Source organism: Acipenser ruthenus, chromosome 5, assembly GCF_902713425.1.
Source record: "Acipenser ruthenus chromosome 5, fAciRut3.2 maternal haplotype, whole genome shotgun sequence".
Lineage (NCBI taxonomy): Eukaryota > Metazoa > Chordata > Actinopteri > Acipenseriformes > Acipenseridae > Acipenser > Acipenser ruthenus.
In genome coordinates this window covers 44,737,535-44,763,209 of record NC_081193.1, presented here as the reverse complement: position 1 = coordinate 44,763,209, position 25,675 = coordinate 44,737,535, and positions in this window count along the sequence as shown.

The window sequence follows — 25,675 nt, the reverse complement described above, 5'->3', positions numbered from 1 at the left end:
CACATCCAAGTGTGTTTTTATTGTGTAGGCCATCTTTAAATCAGAAGGAACCAAATGTTTCTCTGAGGAAACATACAATAAATCAAATGCAACATTAATAAAATAAATAAACAAATTGTGGTAAAAACCTCAAAATAAAATGTTTTAATGCAGGAAGCAACCCCATCATTTATCTTGAATATGGTACATTTTCTGCCAATTATAATGCCACATTATAAGAATTTTTGGCACACATTTATAGTCAGCCAAACTGACCTCAATGATAATGCCAAAAGATAACATCACTACTGAAAAAAATGCCTTATAAACATCATTAACCTTCAGTACCACAGAAATCAAAACACATGATCTCTCTTCCAAACCCTACTGTCAACAACATCCAAATCAAAATGGCCTGCATCGCACAGATGTTGTTCTAATTTGTTTAAGCATGTGCAAATATGACTGACCACACAAGTCATAAAAGTGAAAGAAGGTTTTGCTTAACAAGGCAGTTTTGTCTGACTAGAGAGAATGTGACAAGTTCCAAGAAACAAATACATCAGAAAAAGGAAAAGAGCCATAGATTTGGTTAACACAAAATAAGTAGCCAAGCACATTTGAATGTTTGATTGAAAAATACAAATTATTGGTAACAGTACCTGGGAAATATAAACCTTGACATCTGACCAGCAGACTCAGTCAGCAGTGACCAGAAGTATTCTATGCGTAATGCAAAAATATGGCTGACTTTATTCCTGTATGACTGATGGAAACATTCTATTCTCCACAAGGTTAAGTATCAAAGGGACATGGTTCCTGTTACAGCATCTGTGATCCAGACTGCAACTCTTAAAAAACAAACAAAAACAAAAAAAAACAATGACTGTATTGTAGATGACTTTAAAAACGACAACCAAAACAGAAATCTACTAATGATAGGGGACTGCTTGATAGAATGAAACGTTACAGATGCAGAGGTTTGTGACAACTGATAAACATCAATTAATACATAAAATAACCGAAACACTAAATGCAGGTAGTAAGCAAGTTGTATCAACCAGAGCAGTATGAGAGTGGAGTTGCACATGGCGAACTGTCCTCAAGTTCTGAGGGTGTGATCACTGATAGGAACAACCCCTTCCTAATAAAGGTACCACACCATTGAGTGCATTAAGAATAAAAAAAAATCATATGGAACAACAAACATCAACAAATGGAAACCAATTTGACTGGATTATTCACTTGTGTATTTAAACACGCCCTCAGGGATTTTTCCATCATATATGCCTTCAGGTTTGGCCTTCCAGTATACTTCTAATGTATGCCAAATGTGGGACACGGGGTGTGTCTTGTTAAAGCCTTGTGGTTGGTATGATCACAAATCGAAACAGCATGATAACATTTGCATAAAATGTTTATTTTTACAATTGACAAATCAATATCGTTTTATTTAAAAGCGGTAGGGCATAATACCATGTGTATTATACTATTATAATCTCTTTGAACAATTTGTGAGGAGGGTGCATTAGCTACCATACTTTATCAAACTCATTTCTACTATGGCTCGTTTTGTAGGCCAAAATACGTATCCTGTTATTAGTATTCTAGCTTGCATGATCAAAGGCATAACCTGCAGAAATTACAATTACAACCATAACCTGCAGAAATGCCATAGTCAACACTCCCTGTAAAATCACAAGTGAAGACACCTTTCACACCACATCACCAAATGCTTCACTACTGATTGACCAAAGTGTAAGGGATTCAATTGAGGATTATACCAGCCATACTGCCCCTCCAGCTGACTCAAGTGGGACCCTGCAGACAGCCAGAACCAGAACCTCTGTGTGTTATGTGTAGCGCCTGGTTTTTACTTTGTTGCATGAAGCATAAAAGAACAGCATGAATTTCTACCCCTGATCGTACTTTTATGACATACAGAAATGACAGTAAAACACAGCCAAATAAGAAGATTCAAATCTTAAAATATATGTGCTTTTGAAGGTGATTCCCAATAGCATAAATAGTGTAAATAAAACGTTTTTAGTCTCAACTTATAGGGTCATGGGAAAAAGATTTGCTTTAAAGGCCTTACGTAAGCCACATACAGTGATGCCAGCAGACAGTAATGTTAGTTATGTTGTTTCTTGTAATCCTGTAATCCACGACCTCCCTTGTGTTTTCTATACAAACTTGTAAAAATTAGCAAGGATATCAATTTGACATTTGTGGCAGTGAGAAAAAATTTTGGCTGTCCAAACATACAGTAAGTGTATCATAATATTCAAACTGGGGCCCTAATTATTTGGTCTCTAAATCTTTCTTAAAGACTTTCAGTTTACCAGTAATAGCTAGCTAAACATGTAAGCCTGTGGTATTTTCTTTAAGACTAGATATTAAAGCATGATTACATTCTGAAAGTTTCCTTAAACGTGAATGTAGTTCATCCGTACAATACAACATTCTTCAGAAGTGTTTTGTTATTTTTAACCACTTAAAAATATTAGCCTGATGATTTATTTGTTTTCCTTAAAAAAGGTAGGTATTTAAAACAATGTTTTACTCTTTTAACATGGTGAGTATAGACTGTATGGCAGCTCTAATCAGACTATATGTACTCAAATATTAATGCTATTATAAAAAATATTTTATCTTTAAACTAATATGTATTTTTTTGTTTACACCAGTCTGTAATGTAGAATGCTACTGAGTGTTTTTTGTAACACTGGGTGTATTTGTAAACTCACTGTGTCAGATTGTGCTACTGCTATTTTCTGTACAGTTTGAAAACTACCTCAGATCCTATTTGCATGACACCATTCATTCAGAAACGCCTACCGAAATCCTCATTAACAGGGGTTTTCCTCTTTCAAAAAATAGGATCAACTTACTGTATGGAGTAAACTGTTTGAAAATTGGTTCCTACATGGGTGAAGTGAAAGGTTACTGACAGAGCTGTTATGTCAGCAAAACATGAATAAAGACATGGTTAGTAGTTAGTGACAAGATGGTAATATTCACAACTGCTTGACCAATCTGAACAGATGAAAAAAAATATGAAAAACAATTTAATAGCAGGGGCAGGCTGTGAGTTTTACGCAAGAGATAATTTTAAAGTAGTGCAGGGCAGTCATTCCAGTTAAACGAAGCACAGATATCAGAGAGGCTAAAGATTCAGGTGTCCTGAGCTAGGGCAACCGACTTCAGAACAAATAGCAGAAATGTTGTTGTTGGAATGTAACAGGAGCATTGTTCAGTATTACTTCCTGTGTAATTGGCAGGCATTCCCAGTGGCATCTCCACTTGGAGACGAGCATGCCAACCAAACAATAGGTAAAAGGGGGCGTACCCTGTAGATGCATGCATCATACTGTTATAGGCATGTACTAAGCCTGCAAGATACTCTGCCCACCTCCCTTGTTGTTCTGCCTCTAAGGTTCCAAACAAACTAAGTAGAGTCTGATTAAATCATTCACAAGGTCCTTTTCTTTGGGGATGGTAAGAGGTTGTCCTACTCTTCCTACACCCATACTGCTGGCATAACTCCTTAACTAAAACAGACTCAAAATTAGCGCCTTGGTAACTGAAACCTTTCAGGGCAGCCAAACAGCTGTATAACATGAACTCACACCTTAACTGTTGTTAGTACAGTTTGATTACAAGTGAGGATTGCCAAAGCAAATTTGGTGAATACATCAGTTACTACCAGTATATTCTGATACCTATCATGCCTACTCATGGTTTAGAAATCTAGGGTTACTATCTCCAATGGGGCGATTGTCTTAACAGGCACTAGAGGGGCCTACTCTCCAGCTGAGCTTTATACAGGTTACAGCGGGGGCAACACTTTCCATGCGTGGCCAGAACAATCTCTGTCGCAATACTGACAAGGTCTTCTAGCCCAAGTGCCCCAAGTGGACGTGGTACTCATCCGAGACCCTCCCAGTCTGGGCCTGTGGTGTTACAATTTGACAAAGCAACTCACCCATCTTAGGATCTTCGGTCCAGTGGCACAAACCCCTGTCTTTCATCTCCAACCGTTTTCACTGCTGTGATATTTTACGAGCCACTAGAGAGTCTTGTGCGAATTCGACTGTTGACGGTGACCTCCCCCACAACACGTACTTTCTACAGACTTCCACAGCTGGGTCCTCACTTTGGAGCCTCCGCCATCGGTCTGGATCCCAGGGGTTTCTTGTTGGCTCACATCCCTGATCCCTACTTCATTCAACATCAGCTCTCGTACTCCCTCAACATCCAGAGGGTCATTGGCACAAATGGCAGCCAACCATTGATACACGTGGAGAATGGAAAAGGATTAAGGTTCTGTACCTGCCCTGGGATTCGACCACCCTTTACTACCCCCAGCATCCGAGCCACTTGTACCCCTTTTAGATCATTCACAGGCTCTACCAAACTGCAGCATTTCTGTCCTGCTGGCCCCCTAGGGGCACATGCCCATATGACCACTTCGCTGTGAGCGGGTACTTGCACTGAAAGCATTATTTGGTCCCTCTGGGAGGCTAAACAGAGAATCAGAATGCCCAGTTTGAAATACTTCTTTCCGGCAGGCTGCAACCACATTCATCCCCAAAATAGCCTGATCATCCTCTAAAATGTCATCCTTCACAATAACAACCCCTTTAGCTGGAAGCTTTACGCCACTTACTTTAAAATCCAGTAAGGCGTAACCTATATATGGGATCTGTAATCCATTGGCGGCATTTAAATTCAACCAAATAGGTAAATAGGTTGACCTTGGGGGTCCCATTGATTCTCTTGTGAAGGTGGGTGGATCCTCTCATTTCTACTGGGGTGAGCCTTGGGACAGAGGACAATACTGGGACCGAGGCCAACAGGCCACTGATTTTTGTATGGAACTCATTAAGCAGCGTTTTAGACATTTCTGCAACTTGCCCTTGAACTTCATGCAACAGCTCTTGCTTCAAATCTCGTTTCCAGACCTGGTATTCACCCTCCTGTTTATGCTATGCCCCTCCCCCAGTTACCTGACAAACTGGAACTTGCAATCCTTCATTTAGAGTCTCCTCTTCTAGTAGAATCGCCTCACACTTCACATCATCAAAAGAGAGTCTCTGATCCTGGCACACCCGTCTTTTTAGTTCCTGTCGCACTGCACTCTCTTGGAGGCCCAGAATGAACTGGTCCCTCAGTAACAGGTCTGCTTGTCCAAGGCTCCAGGGGTCCCACTGCTGTAACCTGGACAACAACTCTCGCAAATGGAGAATAAAAGCTTTATTTGTCTCACATGGCTCCTGCTTACAGCCAAAAAACACAAAACGTAATACAACCAAGGGTGTTTTATCCCAATACAGATCTCCCAAGACCGCTAGAATGTTCTCTGAAGTATCCCTTTCGTCTCTATCTAAAATAAGAATATTCCTCTTAGCATCACCTCCTAAGGCCCGTAATAAAAAAAATATATTTTTGTTTTTCCCCAGAGGTCTGCATACGTAACATAGCAGCAATCTGAGCTTCCCATTCACCCCATTTCACCTCCAGTCCTGTACCTGTAAACCTAGAGACCCATGGTACCCCCATAGAAAAATGGCATAATTATCACTGGAGCACCATGACCCTGTGGCTCTTCTCCTAGCATGCTGCATGTCCCAAAATGTGACACTCACCCAAACCAAATCCTGCTGAACTACGGCAAGTTAATATAATGGGGGTGTGTGGCAATGTGCTCCGCCCCTGTATGTATTTTTGTGTTTTATGTTGTATGTTGTGTGTGTTAATGTTGGTGTATAGATATTTCTGCATGGGATATAAATGGGTGTGTGTAGCACGAGTTATTTAAAATGTATAATTGTATTTAGGCACGGGAATTGCACTTCACGTGCATTTAAAGTACTTAATATGTGAGCACGGGGTTTTCACAGATTGGGATTCAAGTGAATAAATAATTGGTAAATGAATCCCAGCACAATTGTATATATAGATGCACGTTTCATTCACTCGGGGTTGTGTGTTCAGGGCGAAGGAACGGGAGAAAGTGAGGAGAGAAAATCAATAGTAAATAGTAAGCAATTGCTACGTGGTGCTGGAGGACCAGCATGGTACGTGTTTGTTTAGTGTTCGTCCCTGTTTGTTAGTGTCTATTCATTTTGTTTGTCTGTTTATTTTGGCTAAAGTGCTGTGTCCTGTGTTTTGTTCAAACTCTTTATTTTCTGGCTGCTGAATATTAAACAGCGCATCAGCGCATTCATTTACCATTTCACTGTCCTGTCTGTGTCATTAATTTCCTGGTTCTGACGTCACCACTCAGCCAGCCTTGTGACAGGGTGGTAAATGCCAGAACCAATTAAGAACCCGCTGTAGTCGTGCTACATCACCCTAGGTTTAACAAGCTTAGGGGCTCAGTACCGTCTATAATAGAGTGTCTATAGAAAGTTTACACCCCCTTTCAAAATGTTCATTTTTTTCATTGATCTACACATCCCACCCCACAACTTCCAAGTGAAAAAATATTCTAGAAATTTGAGGAAAATTAATTAAAAATAAAAACTGAAATAGCTTAGTTTGATAGGTGTTCACCCCCTTGTAATAGCAATCCTAAATAAGCTCAGGTGTAGCCAATCGCCTTCAAAATCACACACCAAGTTAAGTGGCCTCCACCTGTGTTAAATTGTAGTGATTCACATGATTTCAGGATGAATTCAGCAGGTCCTGTAGGTTCCCTCTGCTGGGTGGTGCATTTCAAAGCAAAGACTCAACCATGAGCACCAAGGCGCTTTCAAAAGAACTCCGGGACAAAGTTATTGAAAGGCACAGATCAGGGGATGGGTATAAAAAATATCAAAGGCCTTGAATATCCCTTGGAGCATGGTCAAGACGATTATTAAGAAGTGGAAGGTGTATGGCACCACCAAGACCCTGCCTAGATCAGGCTGTCCCTCCAAACTGGATGACCGAGCAAGAAGGAGACTGATCAGAGAGGCTACCAAGAGGTCAATGGCAACTTTGCAAGAGCTACAGACTTTTATGGCCAAGACTGGTCAAAGTGTGCATGTGACAACGATATCCCAAGCACTCCACAGATCTGGCCTGTATTTTACTCAAGAAAGACCACCATGAATCTCGTTTGAAGTATGCAAAAAAAGACTTGGGAGATTCTGTAGCCATGTGGCAAAAAAGTTTTGTGGTCTGACGAAACTAAAATTGAACTTTTTGGCCTAAATTCAAAGCGTTGTGTTTGTCACAAACCCAACACAGCACATCACCCAAAGAACACCATCACTGCTGTGAAGCATGGTGGTGGCAGCATCATGTTATGGGGATGTTTCTCATCAGCAGGGACTGGGGCACTTGCCCTCTGCAAGAAAGCTGAAACTGGGACGGAAGTTCACCTTTCAGCATGACAACGACCCAAAGCACACAGCCAAATCTACACTGGAGTGGCTAAGGAACAAAAAGGTAAATGTCCTTGAGTGGCCCAGTCAGAGCCCCGACCTAAATCCAATCGAAAATTTGTGGCATTACTTGAAGATTGCTGTCCATCAACGCTCCCCAAGGAACTTGACAGAACTTTAACAATTTTGTAAAGAAGAATAGTCAAATATTGTCAAATCTAGGTGTGCAAAGTTGGTAGAGACCTATCCCAACAGACTCACAGCTGTAATTGCTGCCAAAGGTGCTTCCACCAAGTATTAACTCAGGGGGGTGGAGACTTATACAGTTATGAGCTTTCAGTTTTGTATTCTTAATATACAATCTTTTTCTCAATAAAAACTTTTTTTCCCCTTAACAGTGTGGAGTATGGTGTGTCGATAACTGGAAAAAAATCCTCATTTAAATACATGAAACTCTGAGGCACTGACACAACAAAATGTGAAAAAAGTTCAAGGGGGTGTAGACTTTCTATTGGCACTGTATATTGGCTTGGGCGCAACACCAAGGGGACAGGAAACGTACAAGTGTTAAACAAAGCCAAAATAATTACGTGTTTACTCAAATCATATATACAGGTGAGTAGAAAGTAAGTTTACCACATGAGATATGGTGCGTTGCTGTGGTAAACGTACTTTCTAATCACCCTGTAAATACATGCACAAATAGACATAACAAAAAAACAATGTAATTACATGTGATTAAATCAAAAGAAACACACAACTAAAAAAAAATGCAATTAATTTCTAAATGAGGATCTCTCGTTGCCTTGCAAACAGGAATTCCTGACATCGGAATTATTTTGCAGAGAAAGTATGGTGGGGGATTTTCAACTGAAGGCTGTAAATAATTCACAATTCAAAACAGCTTCTGGCATACCATAGCTGACCTGGATATATTTAGAGTAATATTTAGAGTAATAAAGTGCATTCGGCAGATCTGCCGATTGACTTTAAAAATCTGATCTTCAGCCTACGCCCTGTCCACTTCAAAGGTGCACAGACAGATAAAACAAACCAGGTTCTAACATGGGCTAATCCATCAAACATATTTTAAACAGATGCACTATAATTGGTGATGTCCAAGTTGATATCTGAGGTTTCCCCAGGAGTCCAGACCCCAGTAAGATAGCTGATGATACAGTGGAGCTTCTTCCAAAAGTGTAATATAAACTATGTTGGTTAACAAAATTAAAAGGTTCATATCCCAGAACTCCATCAAAAAGCTCAAACATAAACATAAATATAAACCTATTTCACTAAAATGTTACTGAGTGTGTTCACAAACAAGATGGGCTGAAGGAATTGCTACAGTATGCCTCAGATTAAAAATACCTCTCCTTTAGCAATAGGTGTTATTTAGTACAGGGCTCAAGATCTTTGTATTATTTCTAATAATGAAAATGTGTTTTCAAATAAAAAAATACCATTTCTTTAAACTAGCTTTGGCAGATGTTTGTGTTTCCTTTCCCTACAAGTGGGGTTTTTCTTTTACGGGTGATATTTCCAGCAGCTTCCCATAAAATATCCAGTCAGGTATGATGGGTACAACACCCGTGTGCAAAATTTACATTTTGTGCCAATTGTGTGTTAACAGGCCAGAAAGTTGTTTTATGAATGCAGTTATATAATAATTAAATGTTTTACATATGAGCTGACTGATATTAAGTAATAATTTGCTGTCTAGATTTTGAATTTGTACAGTTTTGCATTTCAGTTATTTTAATATAATTGTTTTTTTAAATAAATTCTGAAAATACTATGAATCATTTTTCTATCATAGTATTTAAAATAAAGAATGCTAACTTGGAAAAAATTTCGGCCCTCAGTTAATTACATCATTGTATGCTGGTACTGATTTTGGCTGGTTTTTTTTCACCGACATAGTCATACTGCCACCAAGACGTACAATGATACTTAATAGAATGAAATTACTATTTAGCCTTTTTTATTTAGAAAAAAAGTTATGCTCCATACTTAACTGATTTTTAAAGTATGGTATTCATATTCACTAAAGGGTCTTTTCAGAGAATGGGTATGTAACAGGGGAGATCTGTGCTGACTCTTCTGACGTGTTCATAGTGCTGCAGGGAGAGGGCAGCAGCTCGTCAATATCTGCCTGTCAGTCATGGCAGTGACACGGAGAGGGGAAAGAGTGGGTGTGCGGACTTTCCTTCTCTCTGAGTGGCTGGGAGGCGGGTCTTGGGGGAATTGCTGACCCTATAAGTTTCATTCTGCTGTTCCCTCAGGTCTGCCCACGGAGACGTAAAACGGCGTGCGGAAGCGCTGGAGGAAAATCAGCCGGGACGAAAAATCCCGGCGAGACAAATAAATAAGAAAACAAAGAAAGAAAGATTTAGCAGTAGCGGGGAAAAAGAAACCTCTTGGGCAGCCCCGATAAAGTGGATAGCAGGCTGAGGGAGCCGCTAGAGTAGGACGGAGACCCGGGCCGTACGAGTAGCGACGGTTGGGGAGAAGCTGCCGAGTGCAGCACTTTTTATTTTGTAGTTTTGTTTACTGTGTTTTGTTTTCTCTGTTTCTTTTGCCTTTTGATTAGTATTTTTTGTTCTAACCTCTGTTCCCTGTACCGCTCCGGTATAGTTGTGGCTCTGTCGCTACCATAGCTGGTACGGCAGGCCACAGACAACAGCGCCCTCTGCGGGCTGAACCCAAAATAAGTTTCTAATAAAACTGGGCACCTGTGCGGTGTTTTCAGCCTCATTTCTGTCTCCTGTGTCAGTGAATTACCCACCACCCTTCCACAGGGTATTTTAAAAAAGTTTATATTCTATCACTGCTGGCAACAAACAAACAACAAAAATGTAAAAGAACATGCAAACTTTAATACATTAAAGTATATACAATACAAATAAATGCAGATGCAAACAAAGTCTTGAGTGACAGGGATAGTTAAAATAGATAGATATTTTCATGAGGAAATAGAATTTTAAATATCATTTTCTTCTTTATATTTGTGGTGATTCAGAGTTGATCTGAGTTCAATATTGAGTTGTTCTCTATTCTTTTTTAGAGAACACTAGAGGGGACATGGAGGGGAAGGGTATGTGTTTTCCCTAGACACTGATACACTGCTAAAATACAGAGGATGGCTAGAAAGGCACTTCTCATAGGTAAGGCCTTATGAAAAGCGTAGAAATGTTCTTTAAAATTCACGGCATTGTCACGGGTAAAGTATTGTATTTCACGGAATGTGCACGGAAATATACAATAAATTACGTGTACAGATTATTATTTTCTTTTTAAAAACAGCAAATATACAGATAAATGCACTGATATCAAAATTAACATAAAAGTTACTCAAGCACTTTACAATAGCTTGTGAAACGGTGTTGTAATTAACAGCTTGTAGGTAAAGTGTATCTGCAAGGACAGCTTTCAGTTCTCGTACATTAGGTGCATGTTCACCATTCAGGTCTTGCAAAAGAAATACAATGTGTAACCCATACTGATCTTATCAACCAGACTGTTTTATCAATTCCATAATCTCCTGCTTGTGGTACTCAGCAACTTTACAATTTAAATTTCCAGCTGGGCTGATGACGGAATCGCTCCACCATTTGCTACACTCAGTCTGATTTCCGTAACTTTTGGTTGTCCAATTTTTCAAAAGGGATATTTGCGCAAACAAGCGCCTCTGTCAGGTCAAAATTTAATAAGTGGACTTTTGGAATATGGAAGTCGCCGTTTTTTTGTTTATTTGCAAGTAAAGCAGTCGCAGTGCTGCTGTGGATTTCCACCTTTCTCTTTTCGGTGAATCTAAATCATGCCTGTCAACAGACGAGTTAAAACTCTGGATACTGCTTTACGTGATCTGCTGCAGGCACATTTTTAGCCTGTTTACAGTGTGTAGCATTTTAATTTCCTGCTTAGGTTGCATATAGTGATAATCACTGCACAGCACTGCATGCATGGCGAATATTATACGCAGGCACATAGCAGAGCTGTACAGTTTCGTTAATGTGATTTTTAAAAATTTTTGTACAAATAATTATGAAATTATTTTTATTTCTTAAGAAATCGCAATTTTCACAGGGCCCTGGTGTAGGTTTCAAATTAAAACATAGCCACAACCTGGGGAGAAAGGGTCATAGTTACATTCTATTTTTGTAGTACTATACAGTCACATGGATAAAAGACATGAATTCAATTCAAGCATAATGATTATATATTTTTTAATAAGAGGTTGGGGTTGGTTGCCACTTCTGTCTCAAATCAATTGCAAACTAGTCAAGTGAAGTCCTGTGCTCTCCAGTGGTGGAGGAAGAGGAAGATGGGCCCCAGTGCAGAACCTTATTGTGGGCCCCCCTCTCCAAACGTTAATTTAACCCTTATTTATTAACAGTATATTATTATTTATTTCTTAGCAGACGCCCTTAGCATCCAGGGTGACTTACAATTGTTACAAGATATCACATTATTTTTACATACAATTACATTATTTTTTTTACACATTATTTTTACATACAATTACCCATTTATACAGTTGGGTTTTTACTGGAGCAATTTAGGTAAAGTACCTTACTATAAACATCAAACATACCAAATCAAGTGTCCAATATTTAACTATATTTAATTGTCAGAATGTTAGCATGTATGAAACAGCATCACAAAGCGCTTTACAAGATGTGAGACTAGGGTGTGTGAACTATGCATCAGCTGCAGAGTCACTTACAATAATGTCTCACCCTAAAGGCTTGGTTAAGTGACTTGCTCAAGGTTACACAATGAGTCAGTGGCTGAGCTGGGATTTGAACCGGGGACCTCCTGGTTACAGGCCCATTTCTTTAATCACTGGACCACACAACCTCCTTAAATGCGAAGGATATTATCACTGTTAAAAAATAAATAAATAAATAAATAAAAACATTCAAACCCCTCCGGGGCCCTCTGAGTGCGTGGGCCCGAGTGCAATTGCACCTGCTGCACCTGCTATTGCTCCACCACTGGTGCTGTCCTCTAATACAGCGTCAAAGCCAAGATTAAATTTGGAATCTTTACCTGAGTCAGGTACCTGGGGGAAAGATTATCTGTTGCAAAAACACAAAGCAAGGATAAGGTTGCAGTTTCTGTCAAACAGGTAACACAAGAATAACGATCCATGATGTGGTATGGAACTGAAAAGCCAGAGCACTTGTTATGTTTTTATTTATTTTTTTAATCGTTCTTCCTGCAGTGATTTAGAGGTCAGATCTCAAACCCCAGTGCACTACAGCGGCCATTTTGAAAACAGCATTGACACAGGCTTTAAAGTTGTCAGGTAGTTAACAATGAAAAGAGAAATTACAGGTACATTATTTGAACAGTTGTAGCAACACATGCAGACGTTTAACGCAATATTTGTTGGAACCCTAATACTTACTATTTAACATTATATTGCCATACATGTTTCTTGGTTCCTTTTTTATGTTTCAGCTTACACAGTAGCCACTGTTAATAGCAACAATTTGTGAAGACACCCCACTTGCCTTGTTCGTGGCCTGCTGCCATTCAATACATTGCCAATGACCTGATATAGAAATGGAATATTGTGGAATATTTATGTTCAGTACAGTACATCTTCAAAATACTGGTAGTAAATCTACAATAGGCTACCCTACTCTCCCACATTTCCCACCCATAATATTCTTACAACAACAACAATAATAATAATAATAATAATAATAATAATAATAATAATAATAATACATTATCATGTTTTCATTCTTCGAAAACAAATCGTGCTCAATGAATTAGGTTTAAAAGATTTTACTTAATTTCTATAGATGGTTGCTCCAGCCTGGTGCTATCAGTAGCCTACAGCAATAATACATTTTGGGGTATAAACAGGACTTTTTTTTGTCTTGGTAGATACCCATGATAGATGCTACTTTAGGTTAGTGTACAATGAATTAATCTGATGACCAAACGCAAAGATATCTTTCTGTGCTTCATTATTTATTTATTTACTCAAATTTACAATTTGAGTATAAAGTATCTTTATATCAAATATAGATGCATTTACAAAGATACAACCTCAATTACGCATATAAGAAAACAATGTATGGAGGCAATTTGTAGCCGTCTGCTGTCACACAGAGCATTATAGTAATGCGCTGCTTCTCATTTCCAGTCATGATGACTTGCACCTGTTTTTCTCCTTTTTGTGAACTGTGGTATTGCTTGGCATGTCAAAAAGTAAGTGGATATTTTAGGATAACATTTTCACACAACCGTGAGAAATAGACAAAACAAACTCTATTTACTTACCATTTTTTTACAGGTAGATTTAAATAGTTTTAAAGTGTAGCCTTTAGAGTAGCAAATAAAAACAGTATTGTTACTTGTTCAAAGCCAACATCTTCACATTTTTGTTGATCCACAAATCATTATGTAAAACATAGCTTGAAACCAAGCATCTTAAAACTATAATGTACACTGACAAAATTGTAAAGTGTATAATTCACACTTAAATAAATAAAAACATTGCAGACACATTGAAAACGTATAATATCACACTTTTTAAGATCCTTAACAACCACACGGAAAGTTCCTGTTAAAATAATAGTTTTACCCAGTGAACACTGATAGTAGCTTGGCCCTTTGCAGTGTATGGAAAAAAATATATTAATTATTTTCTTAACTTCCCTGATGTTTAATTTATATTTTTAAAAATGGTGTCTCTGTCGTCACTTAAAACCAGACTACGCCAGCTAACTGTAGAGTAGGAAAGCAGCGTTTATCCTAGTAGTCTGATGTTCCCAGCACACCAGACTACTAGGATGAACGCTCCCAGCACACCTGCCTAGCACAAGCACACGGGAAGATGAAAATAAATAAATAAATAATCCAAAAGAACCGGTCAGTGTACCACAAAAATATATATATCAAAACAAACAAAAAAAATTTGTAAAAAAATGCAAACAATCACACAAGAAAAAAAGAAAAAAGAATCCAGCAACAACATAGTCTTCTAATAACAGCGCTCCTGCTGCTTTCAGGTTATCGGGTTCAATCTGCTTTCCAATAATTTAAATAGCACTTTTTCCCCATTTTTCTTACCCCGTTCTTCTCTTTCATTCTGTATCTCATTCTTTGTTTCGTAATGTTGCATTCTGCCTTAGTTCAGTCGGGTTCTCTGCATTCCAACTCTGTGTCCCGCTGGTCTGTCTTTCTCTCTGTCCGTTTCTTTGCCTGTTCCAAGCTCTCTCTGCTTCCTGCTCTCCCCTCTCTCTCTACTCCTCTCTCCCTGCTCTCTCTTCTCTCCCCACTCTCCGCTCTGTTGCCTCTGCTTGCTGTGCTCGCTTCCTCTTTTTTTCTTCCTGCTCTTCTCTTGTTTTCTGTTTCAGCTACCTTTTAAATACTCAGGTTAATTAATTGTTTCAATCGTTTAATTAATTGAAAAAACACACATGAAAAATAAAATTCAAAACAATCATTTCTTGTGAAAGAAAAACTTAGAAATAAAATGGAGATATAGATAAACAAAGATAGTGCAAGTGAGCAGAAAAAGAAAAAAAAAGAATCAAACAGTGATTTGTCATTCCTCCCTGCTTTTCAGCTGTCGTCCCTGACAATGCACAAATTTAATCTTGGTATCTAGCTGGGCGTCTACCTCTGTTCTCTCTTTGAGATCATCTAAGGGGTACAGGTTCAGGGTCATTAACTAAGTCAGGAATAGGTTCAACTGGGTCTACCCCCACATTAGTGTATAGATGGAGTACATTACAACTCCAAAAAAAAGGGGCCAATTCATAGCCGGGGGGCTGTTCTAGCCTAGGGGCTGTCTCTAATCTAGGTGTAGGTTGGGGCAACACAAACGTGCATGCTTGCAAGTTATTCCTGTGGATCGTCCGTTCTGGTCCTTCTTTCCTTTCAGGTCGACGCCTATAGACAGGACTTACACCTTTCAATGAAGCAATAACTATAAAGGGATCTGGATTCCACCTTGCTGCTAACTTTCCCTTAGTTCTACGACGAAAACTGTGAATTAAAACTCTAGCTCCTGGTAATAAGGGTGCCTCTATGGCATGGAGGTCATACAGATGCTTATCTTTTGCCCTCTGTTGCTCTGCCCACCTCCCTGCTTCCTCATAAGCACAGCCTAAGGTCTGACAGTGGGTGCACACCCATTGGTCCAAACCTCCCCTTGGCTCACCTGGGAGCACTCCCATAATCAGTTCTACAGGTAACCTAGTGTGTCTCCCGAACATCACAAAGAACTGGGTGAGGTTGATATTGCTGTGTACGGTATTATTTTAGGCATGTACCACCTCAGGGAGAATATCAGCCCACCTAGGTTGCTGCTCCTCTTCAAGGGTTCCTAGCAAAGCCAACAGGGTCTGGGTAAACCTTTCGCAGGTTCTATTACCCTGAGGGTGGTATGGGGAAGTCCTACTTTTCTTACATCCATACAGTTCACACAACTGGTGCACCATGGTGGACTCAAAGGCAGCACCCCGGTCAGAAAGTATCCTCTCGGGGCAACCAAAGGGCTGAATAAGAGTGCATAACGCACGTGCTGTAGTATGTGCTATCTGATCACATGTGGGGACTGCCCAAGCGAATTTAGAAAATAGATCCGCCTTAGCTAGAATGTACTGATTTGTGTTGGCAGGGCGGCCTAAAGATAAATAGTCTATAGCTACAACCTCCATAGGGGCTGAGCAGACAATGTAGCTAAGGGGAACTCTCACCTCTGGTACGGTCTTACCCAGGATGCAGCGGGGGCATTCAGAGACCCAAGCCTGTACTTCTTCCCTCATCCTTGGCCAGAAGAAACTCTGGCGCAGCATCGTCAGGGTCTTCTCCCATCCGAGGTGTCCAGCGGCCTGGTGGTACTCCTCCCACACCATCCGCGTCTGTGCCTGAGGGACAACAATTTGATGGAATATTTCACCTGTACTTGACTCTTGACACTTCCGCACCATCAGTCCCTCCATCACATGCAGATGTTTCCATTCCTGCAGCAATCTCCGCTCATCAGCTGTAGCAGCTTTCTGCTCCTCCGTGCTCAGTAACGCTTGGTGCTGTAGGTGGACAAACACTTTCTGGACACTTGGGTCTTACTGCTGCCACTCCCTCTATCCTCCAGGAGCAGTCCCCTCAACTGCCTCCTCAGCTGCTTCTCCAGTGTCGACTTGAGTGGTGTGGACAGCCTCTTCCTGCAGGCTGGCTTGAGTGGTCCACACAACCACCTCCTGTTCTTCAGGCATCCTAGAAAGCACATCTGCATTGCGATTACTCAATCCTGGATGATTCTTTAAGGTATACTTGTAATTAGCCAATTGGGCCACCCACCTCTATTCAGTTGCCCCCAGTCTTGCTGTTCCTAAATGCACGAGAGGGTTGTTATCTGTCTAAATCTCGAACTCAGCACCCCAGTCCTTAAACTTCTCAGTTACAGTCCACTTCAGGGCCAAGAACTCGCGTTTAAAAGAGCTGTAGTTCTGATCATTTCTTTCAGGGGTGTGTAAACTATGGCTTGCGTACGCAATTACCCACTCCTTACCATCTTGTGCTTGGGCCAGGACAGATCCCAACCCACTCAAGCTGGCATCAGTGTAGAGTCGGAAGTGTTGGGTAAAGTCAGCATATGCAATTAGAGGGGCAGATGTCAGGGCAGCCTTTAGGGCATCAAAAGCAGCTTGACAGTCCAGGGTCCAGTCCACTGGGGCAGTCTTCTTCCCAGGTGTGGCCATGCCCACCAGTAATGCATGCAAGGGTGCTACAATTTTAGAAAATGAAGGGATAAAGCGTAAATAATATCCTGTGAACCCCAGAAATGAACGTACCTGTTGCACCGTTGTTGGAGGCTTCCAGTCCGTGACAGCTTTTCCGGGTCTGGGACAACACCTTCTCCACTTACAATGTGGCCCAACTAACTGACTTTCTTCTTCACGAACTGACATTTCTTTGGTTGCAGTTTCAGTCCATACTTCTGCAACTGCTCAAACACTGCTTCCAAATGCTGCAAGTGGAAGTCAAAGTCAGATGAGTACACAATTACATCATCTAGATAAATCAGGAAAGAGTCGAATACTTGCCCACCCAAGCACCTCTGCAACAGTTGCTGGAAGGTTGCAGGAGCATTGCAAGGGCTAAAGGGCATCCCCTCAAACTCATAGCTCTATGGGTGTAGTAAATAGTCTTCTCCCGGTAGCGTGGATCCACTTCCACTTGCCAATATCCACTGGCTAAGTCTAATGTTGAATACCATTGTGCTTGCTTCAAACTGGTAAGGGACTCCTCGATGCGGGGCATGGTGTAGGAATCCTTGTAGGTCATTGCATTCAGTTTGCGATAGTCAACGCAGAAACTCCAGGATCCATCCTTCTTTTTCACAAGGACCACAGATGCTGCCCGTGGGCTGGAGCTTTCCCAGATAATCCCCCTTCTAGCATGTCAGGTAAAAGGGTGCGCAATTCATGATACAAGCTAGGGGGTATAGGATGGAATCACTCATGGGAGGGCAGAGCATCCCCGGTAAGTATTTGATAAGAACTGCATTGATGCGGCCAAAGTCGTCTTCATGGGCTGCAAACACATTCTGCCATCGAATCAGCAATGCATCCAAGCAAGCCTGTTGTGATGCCTCCAAACCCTCAACTTGCGGGAAGAAACCAGAAATCTCACCCTCTTCAGCCTGGACAGCATGCACATCCACGTCAATTACCCCTGGTTGCATCTTGGACAGGAACACATCTTTCTCCCCTCACACATCCTGTGATTCCACCCAGAAGACTGCAGCTATAGCGTCGTGTCTTGTGACCTGGATGGGGTAAGAATGTAGTTTTCGGACCCTCACTGGCACCTGACCCTCTATTGTTTGCCCCAAGGTTCTTCCTACCTCCCACTCGGCCTTGCCATTTTCAGCCTCCACCAGGACATAGCAGACTTGTTCAGGGCTCAAATTCGGAACCCTCGCCCAGATCACACTCTCACTCTCCGGGGGAATCACTATAGGTCGGCGGCCGACTAACCTTGCACTCCCCAGTCGAACGTCTGGACCCTGGCCCACTTCAGTCCGGCGGCACATGGCAAAAGCACACTCCCAGGCCTCTCATTCCCTTGCTCCCTCAGCTTGTCGAAACAGCCTCTGGTCTTTCTGCATTAACTCAGTCGAGCAAGCAGAGATTACATTCATTCCTAAAATCCCTTGATCCTCTCCAAAGCAATTATCCTTCACAATCACTACCCCACGATTTGGTATCTTCACCCCACTTACCGCAAAATCCAGGATTACATAGCCCACATAGGGAATCTGGAGGCCGTTTGCTGCCCCTAGGGAAAGCCACTCTAGGTCCACAGAGTCCTCTACAGGTAAATCTCCAAGCCACTTCTGAAAAAAGACTCACTAAAAAGAGTTACTTACGAACCAGTGTCCAGCAAACCCTACACCCATTTATCTCGATTTCCACACTTGGGCATCTTCCCACTATAGAGGGCTGCAATCCCACCCTGCCATTTGCAGGTCCCCCAGTCACTTGCCCTACAGTGACTGGGTGTTGTAGTTTAAATGTGGGGACTGAGCACGGGGTTGTGGGTGCTGTGAATGGGGTTGTGTACGCTGTACATTGGGTGGTGGGGGCTGCACATGGAGCTGTGGACATCGACGAGCTATATGCCCACCCTGATTGCACTGATTACAATTGTGCTGCCCTTGGGTTTCCACTGAAACTGAGGAGCAAAATTGGATACACAGAGGGCTTGTACTTACAAAGCATTTTCAAAACTGATTTGCTGGTAGTCATGATCAGATGCTAGTTAACACTTAAGCAGGAAAAGAAGAGCATGCCCACTGCTTGTCTTTGGCAGAAATACTGTAAATAGCAAGGCAGGACGTTCAGTGGTTTCGTTGATAAACTTAAATATCCGGCATTTATCTGGATGTATATAATGAAGATTATATATCGATTTAATCGTAGCTGAGGATGATCCCGAGATAGTACTATATTAGGTAGTTCGAGGGGTTTTGTGTATAAAGGGGCAGCTTGCATGCTGCTGTGGGCTGTGTTGTTTTGTGCTGACCCTTGCTGAATAAATTCTGCTGTTTAGCGAACAAGATCTTGGTGTGGTGTCTGGCTCCTTATTTTCATTCAACGTTACAATATCAATTCACAGCTATCCCAAACTGCACTGAGATATCAAAACACCCTCCACACAGTTTATTAACTTGCAGTGACATTAAACTAAAACTGTAACATGGGAAAATTTGAAGGTCTTTATTGTTAAAAGGTCTTCATCTAATTAAAAAGAACTCGATACAGCCGGCAAACTTCCTTAATAACAAAACTAATCTCTACATCCAAATGTTATTAAGGCATTGTCGTCGTATGCTGCTTGTACACGCACACATATTCTTTAAGAATGTATTATTGCCAAACTTTATCTTAAAATGCATTTGGCCTGAAAAGCAGCCGTTATATTTAAATTGTAGGTGAGCTCAAGTGACAGAGCGAGCCTCCGAGATCAGAAGCCGCACAGCTCAAGCTGATAGGCAGGGCTTTGACAGCTCACCGTGTGCGAGAAGAAAAGACAACAGAAGGAAATGCACCAAGACATTTATTATGTATTTGAGAAAGAAAAATGTTGTTATTGGCAGCTGCCAGCTATTCAGAAAGATTTTATTGACTAGTTTTGAGGCTATACAGTCCTGTGCAGCCGCTTTATTTTCTATTTTTATTTTATTCTTTAGCTCACTGCAGCGTCCTTCAATAGTCTCTTCCCAGTCAGAGACGCAGGTAAATCCCACACTTTCTTGTTTAGACCTTTTGGGAAGGGATGTGAAAGCAGACATTCTATGACCTTAACTCTGGGCAATTACTAAAGTGAGCCCAACCTATAACATCAGTAAAATGGCCTTGTGTGCTATTTTTTTCCATTCTTACTTTTATTATCTCATTCTTGTTGAGCATTATATTAATTTCGTTTTTGTAGCCAGGAATAAGAGCCCTGCATGTAAATATGGAGCAGGGCACAATGCATGTATGAAAAATCCACCTTCCTTCATAAAACTCCACTCCTACAAAAGCCACCAACATACCATTCCATACTAGTTAAACTCAGGCATCAAAGATGAACGTTACACTTTGAATTCAAGTTTCTTTGTACTGTAATGAGTTTCAAGATTAATTAGGGTATTGAATAATATAATTTTTGCTATTCTTTTAAGGATTTCTCAGTCTTCAAAAACTGTCAGTACCTTGCCTAATATCACTGTCTAAATAGGTGTTCTTTTTATCGTTAATTTCATCAACACACCTCATATCAGAATGTTCTTTATATAGCATTGGCTTACCACTTTGTTGGCCAGACTTCTTGTCTTATTGGTGATTATTATGTGTTCAGTCTTCACCCCGGATTTGCCTTAACTTGCTTTGCAGTCTGCATTTCTATTACAAGCCATTAAGAACAAGATGCAATTTGTCAATTAATTCTAGCTATCAGTTACATGCTGAATTATCACACAAAAATGATGTGTCTTCAAGGTTTTGCTTGTCATGTAAGCTAGCTTTCACACCCTTCTAAAAGAAATAGATGGGTGTGTCTGTAATGTGCATGAAAGCAATCATTGAATGTACATTACTTACATCAATGGAGCAAGGTGGTTTTAATGGCTGCTAATATATTACTTTATATTGAATTTCAATAAAACTTTTTATGTTTTAAACACATTTTTAAAAGGTTACACCTGCTTCATTTGAAAAAGTTATTGGAAAGGGTCAGTGATCTTGTAGCAACTATCATACAGTATGTTTTTAACCACATATGATCTAAACAGTAAAAGATCTCAACTGAGTTGGGTAGTGTGTTTATAGCCCTTCCAAACAAATAATTTGACAATTTCGACACCATGATAATCCTTTATGGCTGTGTGACAGTGTGTCTTCATCTTGTGCTACTTATCCATAATTGAAACGAATAATAAACCTTCCAAACGTATCATGGATTGTTTGTATGGTCCAGTTAAATTGAAATGGATGTCAGTAACTCTGGGATCGTCTATTAAAATGACAATGTGAGAATGATAATGGGAAGTCATTGTTTTTTTTTTAATTTTATTTTTGTGGGCATTATAGGGAGTTAAGTTTCGGGGTACTGTGTTGGGGGTAGAGTTTGTAAGCTTAATGCTAAGGTATGGGTTAGACAGTAGGGTTAACCCAAAAAGCCAGATATATTTAGCGAAGTTCTGGTCAGTCCCCTATATATGGAGCCTTAAAAAAAGGTAATCTAGTGTTTTAAATATGTAACTTCCTTATTCTTAGGTGTCGCAGTTTGACACTGAAGAATTTGCTCTAGGAGAACATTTTTCAGCATACTACAAAGTTGAAAAAAGATACGGTACAATTGCTGCAACTGATAACTTCTGCCTGTACTAAAACCTTTGTATTACCTAAAACACTTGCAGTGGCTCTCAGATATCACTTAACCATACATTTAATAAATGCTAAGAAATCCTCATTGTGCAGTGTGACGGGGTACGCCCCTATGTATTAATTGTGTATTATTATGATTTAAATGTATTGTTGTGTGTTTAATTAAAGCAAGTGATTTATTATTGTTTTGCAGCCTAGATGGAGTTAAAATTCCCCATCAAGCTAAACGCATGCATAATGTGGCCATCTCCAAATGAATTAACTGATTACCAATTTGGAGATGGCCACAAATATATACAGAGCAGATCAGCCACTCATAGAGAGAGGGTTGAAGGGAGAGAGAGCGAAGGAGAATAAATGAAAGGTAAACAGTTGCAAAATACTTATTTGGATATATATATATATATATATATATATATATATATATATATATATATATATATATATATAATGTGTTTTGACCATTGTGAAATTTTGTTTTGTGTGTTTTTGTACAAGTCTTTGTTTGTTTGATTTATTTCATTTAATAAAAGAAAGAGTGCAGTGGTGACTCACCTCGTAGTGCCTTGCCTGAGTCTGTGTATTTCCTGGTCTGGTGACGTCACCCACCCAGCCATCCTGCCATATGCAGTATATGCATTTTTTCTTAAAACCAGGACAAGCATTGACTGAGTAGTACACTGAGTTTGTGATTTTAATTTCCATTTTATAAATTGAAAATGGAAAATGACAAAGCAAGAGAACACCAAAACACCACTAAAATGGACAACACTATGAAGGTTAAACTATGATGCTGTTTTTTTAAGTATCGTTGATTAAGTCCACTAAACAATGACTGGCGATGGCTACTGTCAGACCATGCACCCATCCACCATACCAGAATAGTGTGTGAATGGTTTGAGAAACATGGCAGAGACTTCAGGCATCGTCCATAGATATTGCTTCCTCTTTGAAACAGCTAACTGCCAGACAGGATATCACCACAGCTGATCTTCACCAACAAAAAGACAAAATTAATCCAAGCAACGCTCGTATTGATGCTATGCAGGATAAGATGGCGGATCTTGAGGATAGAAATTGTTGCTGTAACATCAGTACTGGTGGGGCTTCCTGAAGGGGCTGAGGTGATGATATTGGTATTCAACCCTGAAACCCTCCAATGGCCACCCTTTTCTGGAGTTAAATAGAGCACACTGCGTATGCGCAGTTGGCCCTCGGGATTCCAATAAACCTGCACCATGATATTTCAATGCCTGTGTTACACTGATCGACAATGAACTAACTTTGCTCCAGATTACTACTTTTTGTACCTTCATGATATGGAAGTGGAAACATCTTACTCCTTCTATAACTGACAGTGACCCTTCAGGTCTGCACATTTACAGTACACTTGTTGTTTCTTGACATTGATCTAATCATTATGTAAGGTCCTCAAAGGGATAGCTACACTGCAGAGGGTATGATAACCCTATCATTATTAATAATTTGGATATGTGGCTGTGTTAATTTCCAAAATCTTTATTACTATCTGTGGCATTATAGTTGGTGACAATCTGTTCTCTAATTAGTTCCCTAAACATTGAATACATGGGCTACTAAATTATATGCATGTTGTTTGCAGTTTACTTTTCCTATTCATGAGGTGGTTTAGTTCACAGCAAGCCCCTTCAGGGTAGTCTGGTTCATGATAACAATTGTTAGATTGGTTGGGGGGTGGGGAGGGAGGCTGGGATTTGGGGGTAGATAGGGAGCGGAATCAGCGAGTGAGAGGGAGTACAGCTGTTAACTGGCTTGAAATTTACGATATACAGTGTGTTCCCTCTGGCTCTCTTCTTTATCATTATAAATTTTTGTAACCACGCTACCTTCTCTGTTTATTTTACTGTGTTTTTGTCATTACTATGCTACTGCCCTATAGGATATTGCTATATGATGAGTGCCGAGTCGGTGATCTTTCTCCCTGATCTTTATTCCTATCTTCGACCATGGCTCATTAACTCCTGGAGTTTACGAGGGGCCAATCCTCCTATAAAGAGAGCACAGTGCTTAGGTTGTCTCTTAAGAAAAAAGATTGATATTGCATGTTTGCAAGAAACTCATTTGGTTTCAAGTGATGCTTCTCGTTTTCAAAATAAACATTACAAGGTAATTGCATATTCCTCTGCTCAGAATAAACATATGGGTGTCCTTATTCTTGCCAAGAGACAGTTGTACCTCAAAATCCATCTCCAAGGTAATGATTCAGAGGGGAGATTCTGCTATGTGACTACGCTGTTGAATTACGTAGAGGTCTGTATTGCTGTTCTCTATGCACCAAATATCTTAGACGCACAGTTTTTCGACCAGATGAAACATACATTGGCCTCATTGGGAATATCCCTGTTATAGTGGTGGGAGATTTCAATCAGCTACTCAATACAGTGTTAGACACATCTTACCCTTCAGCCACACATTCTCCTAAAATTACTTAATTATTAAACAAATTGATCTCCTTTTCTTCTATCTGGTTAGACTATTTACGTGACATTATTCCTTTGGAAAGAACCACGGCTACACTTACCCACTGCTAACACGACGGCAGCATAGGATACTGCTGCAGATAAAGTAGCGCAGTTGTTTGAGTAAGATCAAGTACATATTATTATTATTAGTAGTAGTAGTCGTAGTCGTAGTAGTATTAGTATTATTATCAAATTAAAGTAAAAATAATTGTTCACAAAAAAAGGAAATGTATTGTTCATTTTAATTTAAGACACTGGTAAAATTAAAATACAAATGAAACTTGTATAAATGTGCACTTACCGTGCTCAATCCAGGAAGAGCAGCAGAATTCGAATAATGCAGTACTATGCTGCCAATGTATTTAGCGGCACTTAAAACTCCACCACCGTTACTGCCAGAAACAAACAGTTTGGTGATTTAACTGATTTTTTCCCTCTGACTTTGTGTACAGCTGCGGGCACCAATGCCTTTGGACACCATTTGTGGACTGCCCAACACAATATTAGGGACCTAATAAAGTGGACAAGCATATTACCAGTTGACTAAACTATGGATAATTGATTGGTTAATTAATTTATCTTTAATTGCTTTCTTTCTGGAGACAGTTGGTGGCTTTTTTACATAAACACATTTTTCTGTGAGGGAATACAAATATGCACAGTTATTCCAAGTAATGTATTCCTTCATTTATGTTGTGTCTTTGAACATATCTCTCTTAAAGTAGATCAGTGAGGTAAACTGTGGGATGAAAGCTAAGGTAAATTAAATTTAATAAGCCTTACTATAAAGAAACTAGTATTTTGTACTCTCAATAATTAACCAGCAATTTTGCCATTTATAAACCTTTATGAAGTTATGAAGTAAAACATAAAAGAGGTGCTTCATTTTGGTACTTGTCAACACTTGAAGAAATGAACTGAAATACTGTAATTTGCAAATGCACAGAGGGTACAATACTAAAACATTAATCATTATTTCAGGCAGCCGTAGACAGCAGTCTTTCATCTGAACCTGGGTATATTTATTCATTGTGTAAGTGAATTGATTGAGAACTCAAGTGAATGTCTGTGTCTAGTCATAACCATCTGGAAATAGGGTTTTTACGGAGAGACTATGAATCAGACACTATTGTTGTACACTATATGTAATAAAGACAGAAACATATACAGGATTTCAACACTATATTCAGACAAGTTTTTTTTGTTCATCTTAAACGTTCATGTGATTCTTGAGAATTACATTTGGTTTCTGCATCATTAAACTGAATATTTGGGTACTGTATGCTTCAAAGCTAAATGTGATCTCCCTTACTATATTACTGCAAACTTTTTTTTGTAAACACCACAGCACCTGCAGTATTCATTTGGCAGTCCAGTCAGATGCACTGTGGAGACGGTGGAGACTGTA